This window comes from Lipotes vexillifer, unplaced genomic scaffold, assembly GCF_000442215.2.
Source record: "Lipotes vexillifer unplaced genomic scaffold, Lipotes_vexillifer_v1.1 scaffold1034, whole genome shotgun sequence".
Lineage (NCBI taxonomy): Eukaryota > Metazoa > Chordata > Mammalia > Artiodactyla > Lipotidae > Lipotes > Lipotes vexillifer.
The window spans coordinates 576923-583442 of NW_006790288.1; the positions used below are offsets into that span (position 1 = coordinate 576923).

Genomic DNA, 6520 nt, shown 5'->3' on the forward strand with positions numbered 1-6520 from the left:
TAGAGCCCGCAAGCCACAACTACGGAGCCCGCGTGCCACAACTACTGAAACCCGCGCGCCTAGAGCCCGTGCTCCACAACAAGAGAAGCCACTGCAATGAGAAGCCCGTGCACCGCAACGAAGAGTAGCCCCCACTCGCCGCAACTAGAGAAAGCCCACGTGCAGCAACAAGGACCCAATGCAGCCAAAAAAACCAAACCAAAACAACTGACAGTATGTGTGAGGTTTACTTCTGGGCTGTCTAATCTATTCTGTTGATCTGTATGTCCATCCTTATGCCAGTGTCACACTAAATATGTTTTGTTTTCTGTTGTTGTTTTTTTAAATCTATTTTATTTTTGGCTGCGCTGGGTCTTCGTTGCTGCACATGGGCTTTCTCTAGTTGTGGCGAGCGGGGGCTACTCTTCGTTGCGGTGCACGGGCTTCTCATTGCAGTGGCTTCTCTTGTTGCGGAGCACGGGCTCTAGGCGCACAGGCTTAGTAGTTGTGGCGCACGGGCTTAGTTGCTCCACGGCATGTGGGATCTTCCTGGACCAGGGCTCGAACCTGTGTCCACTGCATTGGTAGGCGGATTCTTAGTCACTGCGCCACCAGGGAAGTCCCTAAATATGTCTTATAAGTTACATTTAATCCTCACAATATTCTTTTAAAGTAGAGACTTATTCTCATTTTATAATTGGGGAAACAACCTCAGAAAAATTTATTATCTGAAGGAATCACAGAATCACAGCTAGTAACTGAGAGACTAAGATTTAAACCCATCTGATTCCAAATACTGGAAATAAAATCAGTTCCTAAAAAAAAAGAAAATCCCTATGGGGAATTGAATCCAGGTAGTTAAAAGCACTGAAACTAAATTTACAACTCTGCAGAGTTGGAACTCATTAACCCATTCAACAGACTTTTTGGAGTGACTACTTATGTGAGACATTGGTTTTAGGTGCTGTAGATACAATGAGGAAACTGAGGCATGAATTAGTTGAGCAAGAAGTACCCTCAGTTTGCTACTCAAAGCCAGGATTTATTCATTGTTTCATGCTGCACCATCAGGGAAGGTAGATTTTGGTACATATTTCTCAAGCTTATTAAAAACCAGACTTTAAATACAAAAATCTGGTGCTCCCTGGGAAATTCTAATAACCTCCCTAGAGAATAACTGCATTTTCCAGTGAACCTACTATCTAAGAAAACATCTTAGGGTTTTCATTTCTGTCATTTGTAATCTGGAAATAATACTTTTTTTTGAATTTTCCATGTATAAAATTGTGTCAATTTGGGGGCATGCTTTTTCCAAATTATACTTCACGCACACACAATGCTTTTCAGAAACACTGGTTAAAAGGGTATTTAAAGTAGGTTTAAAGCCTCATTTTGAAGAAAGGGAAAAATACAGGCTTATTGGTAAAATGAGAAAAACATTGAGCCCTTACTATGCGTGGCACTATCCTAGGTCCTGGAGATACAATGTAACACAATTCCTGTCTGTAAGGAATTCCCATTCTTTTTTTTTTTTTTTTTTTTTTTTTTTTTTTTGCAATCACCTTATTATTGTTTCAGGCAAGATCATCAATGAATGCTAAAATTAGAAGGTGAAAATTTGATGAGAAACATGACATTTATGTAGTTGCCAAGCATCTCCCCCATATTCTTTTTTTTTTTGGCTGCATCTTGTGGCATGCAGGATCTCAGTTCCCTGGTCTCAGTTCCTGGATCAGGGATCAAAACTGCACCCCATGCAGTGGAAGCATGGAGTTTTAACCATGGACTGCCAGGGGATTCCCAGGAATTTCCATTCTTTAGGACACCAGACTTCAGCAGGTTCTGAGGCCTGTAAGATCCACTGCTAAAAAAGATCTGTTCTTTAATTCAACAAATATTTAATTGTGCCAGGTGGTATTGTAGGCATTTAAGATATATCAATGAACAATCATTACTACCTTTATGGAGTTGACATTCTAGCAGAGGGAGTCATATGATAAGCAATAAATATAATAAAATTACCTAGTACTAGTAGCATAAGTGGTGATAAGTACTATGGAAAAAGGAAAAAGGAAAAAAAAATGGGATAGTTAACTGTGCCAAGCAGATTTCAGAATTAAATAGGGTGGCTCGGGAAGACTTCTCTGAGGTTAATTTTGAATAAAAATCTGAAGGAGTGAGGGAGCAAACCATGCACATATATGGATGAAGAGCAATTCAGGCAGAAAGCAACAAGTGCAAAGGCCTTGAGGTGAAATTATGCTTGGCATGTTCAAGGAACAACAAGGGGTAAGATCCTGGAGGTGAGTGAGTGAAGGAAAGAGTAGTAGGTGAGATCACAGAGATAATGGAGTGGGGCAGATCTTGTAGGGCATTTTGCTCTGAGTGCTATGTAAAGCCAGTGGATAGTTTTGAGCAGGGAAGTGATACAACCTTTCTGATGTGTTAACATGATCATGATGGCTACTGTGATGAAACTAGACTGAGGACAAGGTGGAAGCAAGAGAAAGCAGTAAGACTACTAAAATAATCCAAGCATAAAGGTGATAGTAGTGTAGGGTAGTGAGAAGCAGATGGTTTCTGTATATATTCTGAAAGTAGGGCCAATGGAACTTGCTGATTGGCTGGAGAAAAACAGAGGGGTTGAGGACTGAGATTATTGGCCTGCATAACTGTCAACTGAAAGGAAAATGTACAACATGAGAGTTGTGAGTTTAGTTTTATACAGGGTGTTACTGAGGGAGACACATGTTCAAGAAGCACTTGAAATGTATTCCACCAGACTAAAAAATGGGGGAGGCTTATAAAGGCAAAAACCACAAGGTTATAGTTAGTTACGTGAGTTCTTTATCAAGAATTATAATTGGAGCTGGCAAGAAGTAAGGGTGCTTGTTTTGGGGGGTTTTTTTTTTGGCTGCACCACAGGGCTTACACAATCTTAGTTCTGAACCCAGGCCCTGGCAGTGAAAGCGCCAAGTCATAATCATTGGACCGCCAGGATATTCCCAAGGGTGCTTGTGTTTTTGTTTGTTTGGTTTTTTGCGGTACGCGGGCCTCTCACTGTTGTGGCCTCTCCCATTGCGGAGCACAGGCTCTGGACGCACAGGCTCAGCGGCCATGGCTCACGGGCCCAGCCGCTCTGCGGCATGTGGGATCTTCCCGGACCGGGGCAAGAACCGTGTTCCCTGCATCGGCAGGCAGACTCTCCACCACTGCACCACCAGGGAAGCCCCCAAGGGTGCTTGTTAAATAAGGGTTGGTTGGGGTCCGAATTGGTTGTACAGTTACAAGGGGAGACCTTGAGACCATAAGGATGCAGTGGCATGTGTTGTTCTGAATATGACCAGTGGTGTCCTTGGGTTCTGTACAGTTCAAAGAAAGTTCAAGTTCTCGGTGGGGCAGAATTGTGTCTGAGACCAGATCCTCAATGGCCTCCCAACTCCATTTTTGTATACCTATACTGTGGTTACTCCATTATAATTTCAATTTGTCATCAACTGTAAGAATATGGTTGCCATTAACTGAGATGAGGAAGACTGTGTTGGGAGCTGGTTTTTTGGGGATGGTGGTGGTTAGAATCAGGAGCTTAGTTCTCATCATGTAAGTTTAGGATGTCTACTATACATTTATGCAGCCAACTGGATATATTATTATATGTCAAGTAGCTGTATTGAACTCTGTGAGAAGGACTGTCACTCTTGTGGTCTTCACAGCAACCCTATGAGGTGGATTTTTTTTTTACAAGTGAGCAAAGAGAGGGCTTAAGTAACTTGCCTAATGTCGCAGCTGAAGTGGGAGAGCTGGAGTACAACTACAGACACTGGTTTTAAAACTCGTGCTCTTGCTTAATCATTAAGTAATACTGAATCTCAGTGGATGCCTGACACATAGTAATAGACACTCAATAATTATTTGTTGCATGAATGAATGGAAGAAAAGAACAGTAAAGGGGAGGGATGGGCTACTATCTTCAGAGTCCTCCTATACTCGTTTTCCTTCTGGGTAATCTCTGGCACCACTGCGAAGTTAGGGGAAAAAGCTAAGGATAGGGCGGGGGGCGGCTAATGCTAGTGATCACGACTCTCGCAGGGTTTACTTTCTACCACAAAGTCCAGGTTTAGCCCAAACGCAGAAGCCCCGTTTTTAGTTCTACCATGACCTTAGCGCACTTATTCTCCACACTAGGAATGCTACAAGTAGCCCAATTTATGCTTCAGGGAACATTAACTTTGCAATAACCTAGTTAACAGATTTACCTGGGGAAACCGAAGGAGGCAAGGAACGCGCAAGCGGAAAACTTTAAAGCGCCGCCACGCAGGCGCTCCGCCGCCGGTAAAGTACCCACTACGGCTGCGCGAATTGGCGGCCCCGCCCTCCCTCGTCACGTGCTGTGGGACCGCGGCGTGGCGGCGGCAGTGGCGGTAGCGACGGCAGGCCATAGGGCGGCCAGAAGGTTTCCGGTTCCGGTGTAACGTTCGGGCTCCGTCTCAGGGGCTGAAGTTAGTGAGGTGAGTAGTGGCCCCGGGCCCGGAGAGGGTATCCTCGCGTCCTAGTGACTGGGGCTAGGGTTCAATCCAAGGGGAGGACAGAGGCGGGAAGGTTCAGTGGAGAGGAAGCTGAGAAAAGAACAAGTTCTGTGGCAGAACCGGTTGGAATGAGATTGTTGAGAGGAAAAGGGCGGGGGCGGGAAAGGGACGAGCTGAGGAGACTACCTCTGAGATGAGGAGTTGGGGTAGAACGAGGCTGGGTTGGGGGCGGGTCAGAGAGATGGAAAGAGCAAAAAGAGAAGAATGGGGGTTTCAGGGAGGACATTGGACTTGTAGCAAAGGAGAGCACAGAGTAGGGAAATGCTTCAGAGGATTAGAACCTGCTACCAGCTCATTCAGAGATCATTCTGCCTTCCTCTCCTTCCACACCATAACCACACCCCACCCCAACCCCGCTCCACGCAGTTATTGTTGAATATTTGATTCGTGACAAAGCTAGTTACCGTTTGGAACTTTTATTTTGGCCACTGGCTGTTTAGTTTGCACGTTATCTTATGGAGTAATGGGTTGAAGTTGAGTACATTTGTTCATATGGTGCTTGGGCACACATTTCATCTGATAGAATTAGTTATGCAATAAATAGTTATTGAATGAATTAAGTGCCATATAGGAATGGCAGTCGTCCTCATTTTGTAAGATGAGTGAAGCCAGTCTGAGAGGAATTACTTGTCAGAAGGCTAGCAAATGGTAGAGCTCGGTGTGAGCTCTTCATTCTCTGTGGTGTCTGAATATGCTTTTGAGCAATGCACATGTTGAGATTGATAGGCTCTACTGCTATCTCAGGATGCGTAAATAGAGCCACTGTATTCATATACCATGTCACTGAGGCACAAAATCTTTCACTCGTAGTTTCCTTTAATCTACTAGCTTCATATGGTTATACCAAAATTAAATACACTATTTAGCAACAGTTCTTATAGAGGATAAACCTGCCAAAAATGTAGAAGATAATCAGTCTGTACCTTATAGGAGAAAAGATGTCTTAAAACATCTTAAAAGATTGAATCCCAGATTGGACCCTGATGTGTGGCGCTGCTGGGAGGAGGTTAGCTTGGAATTGAGGTCAGTCTAGCTTATTGACTTTTAGGCAATATGGAGAAAATCAGGGAGATAAAAATTTTCTTTATGCTCATGAAGAGTTTTGAGATTTAAGTAGGAGATAAAAACGTAAACATGAATAAAATTTAGGAACTGTACTAACTTACATTAAACAACAAATTAAAGATTGTTGTAGAGTCTTTTATGATGGTGTTTTCTCTATTAAGCTAAAAAGTAGAATAAAGGTGAAAAGAGAGAGAGTACATCCAAAACAAGGGTAATCTTTTCTGAACTGAGGGATTAGTTATGACAGAGACCCTGTAGAACATGAGAGAAAAGTATCTAGGTACAGAATTCCCACTGGGATGACAGAGAAGTGTGATAGAACAGTCTTAAGGATTATGAGTTTTAATATAGGATGACTGACCTGGATAAGCCCTCTCATTTGTGTCCCTTAAAAGAAGGCCTGGGGCTTCCTTGGTGGCGCAGTGGTTGAGAGTCTGCCTGCCGATGCAGGGGACGCGGGTTCATGACCCGGTCTGGGAAGATCCCACATGCCGCAGAGCGGCTGGGCCCGTGAGCCATGGCCACTGAGCCTGCGCGTCGGGAGCCTGTGCTCCGCAGTGGGAGGGGCCACAACAGTAAGAGGCCCGTGTACCGCAAAAAAAAAAAAAAGAAGGCCTGGGTTAAGGAATGCTTGCCTAGAAGTAGGAAGAATAGGACGGCTGGGCTCTGAGTGGGCTTTTTCAGTCTTGTTTTCATGTTATATGCTTGCCAGTCCTTGTTGAATATGACAGAATCAAAAAAGAAACTAGGACTCATTTCTCAGACTAGGTTATTCCCAAGGTTTGTTTGTTTATTCCACAGGTTTCACTGATCCACTGATACTTACTGAGTTAGGGTTAAAAATCAAACAGAATATAGTCCTTTCTGTTTTGAAGTATGAGTTGTAGGGA

The 6520-nt window shown here is 43.7% G+C and overlaps 1 protein-coding gene across 3 annotated transcripts in view; it reads left to right on the forward strand.

Annotated features, from left to right (window-relative positions):
• The first annotated feature begins 4373 nt into the window (after positions 1–4373).
• PRPF3 (pre-mRNA processing factor 3) overlaps positions 4374–6520 on the forward strand; it is a 19623-nt gene continuing 17476 nt past the window's right edge. The window contains exon 1 of one of the 3 annotated variants that reach the window (XM_007463503.1): positions 4374–4487. The gene's annotated coding sequence lies outside the window, so the exon portion shown is untranslated. The remainder of the gene's footprint in view (positions 4488–6520) is intronic. The other 2 variants (XM_007463504.1, XM_007463505.1) reach the window with 2 other exon arrangements.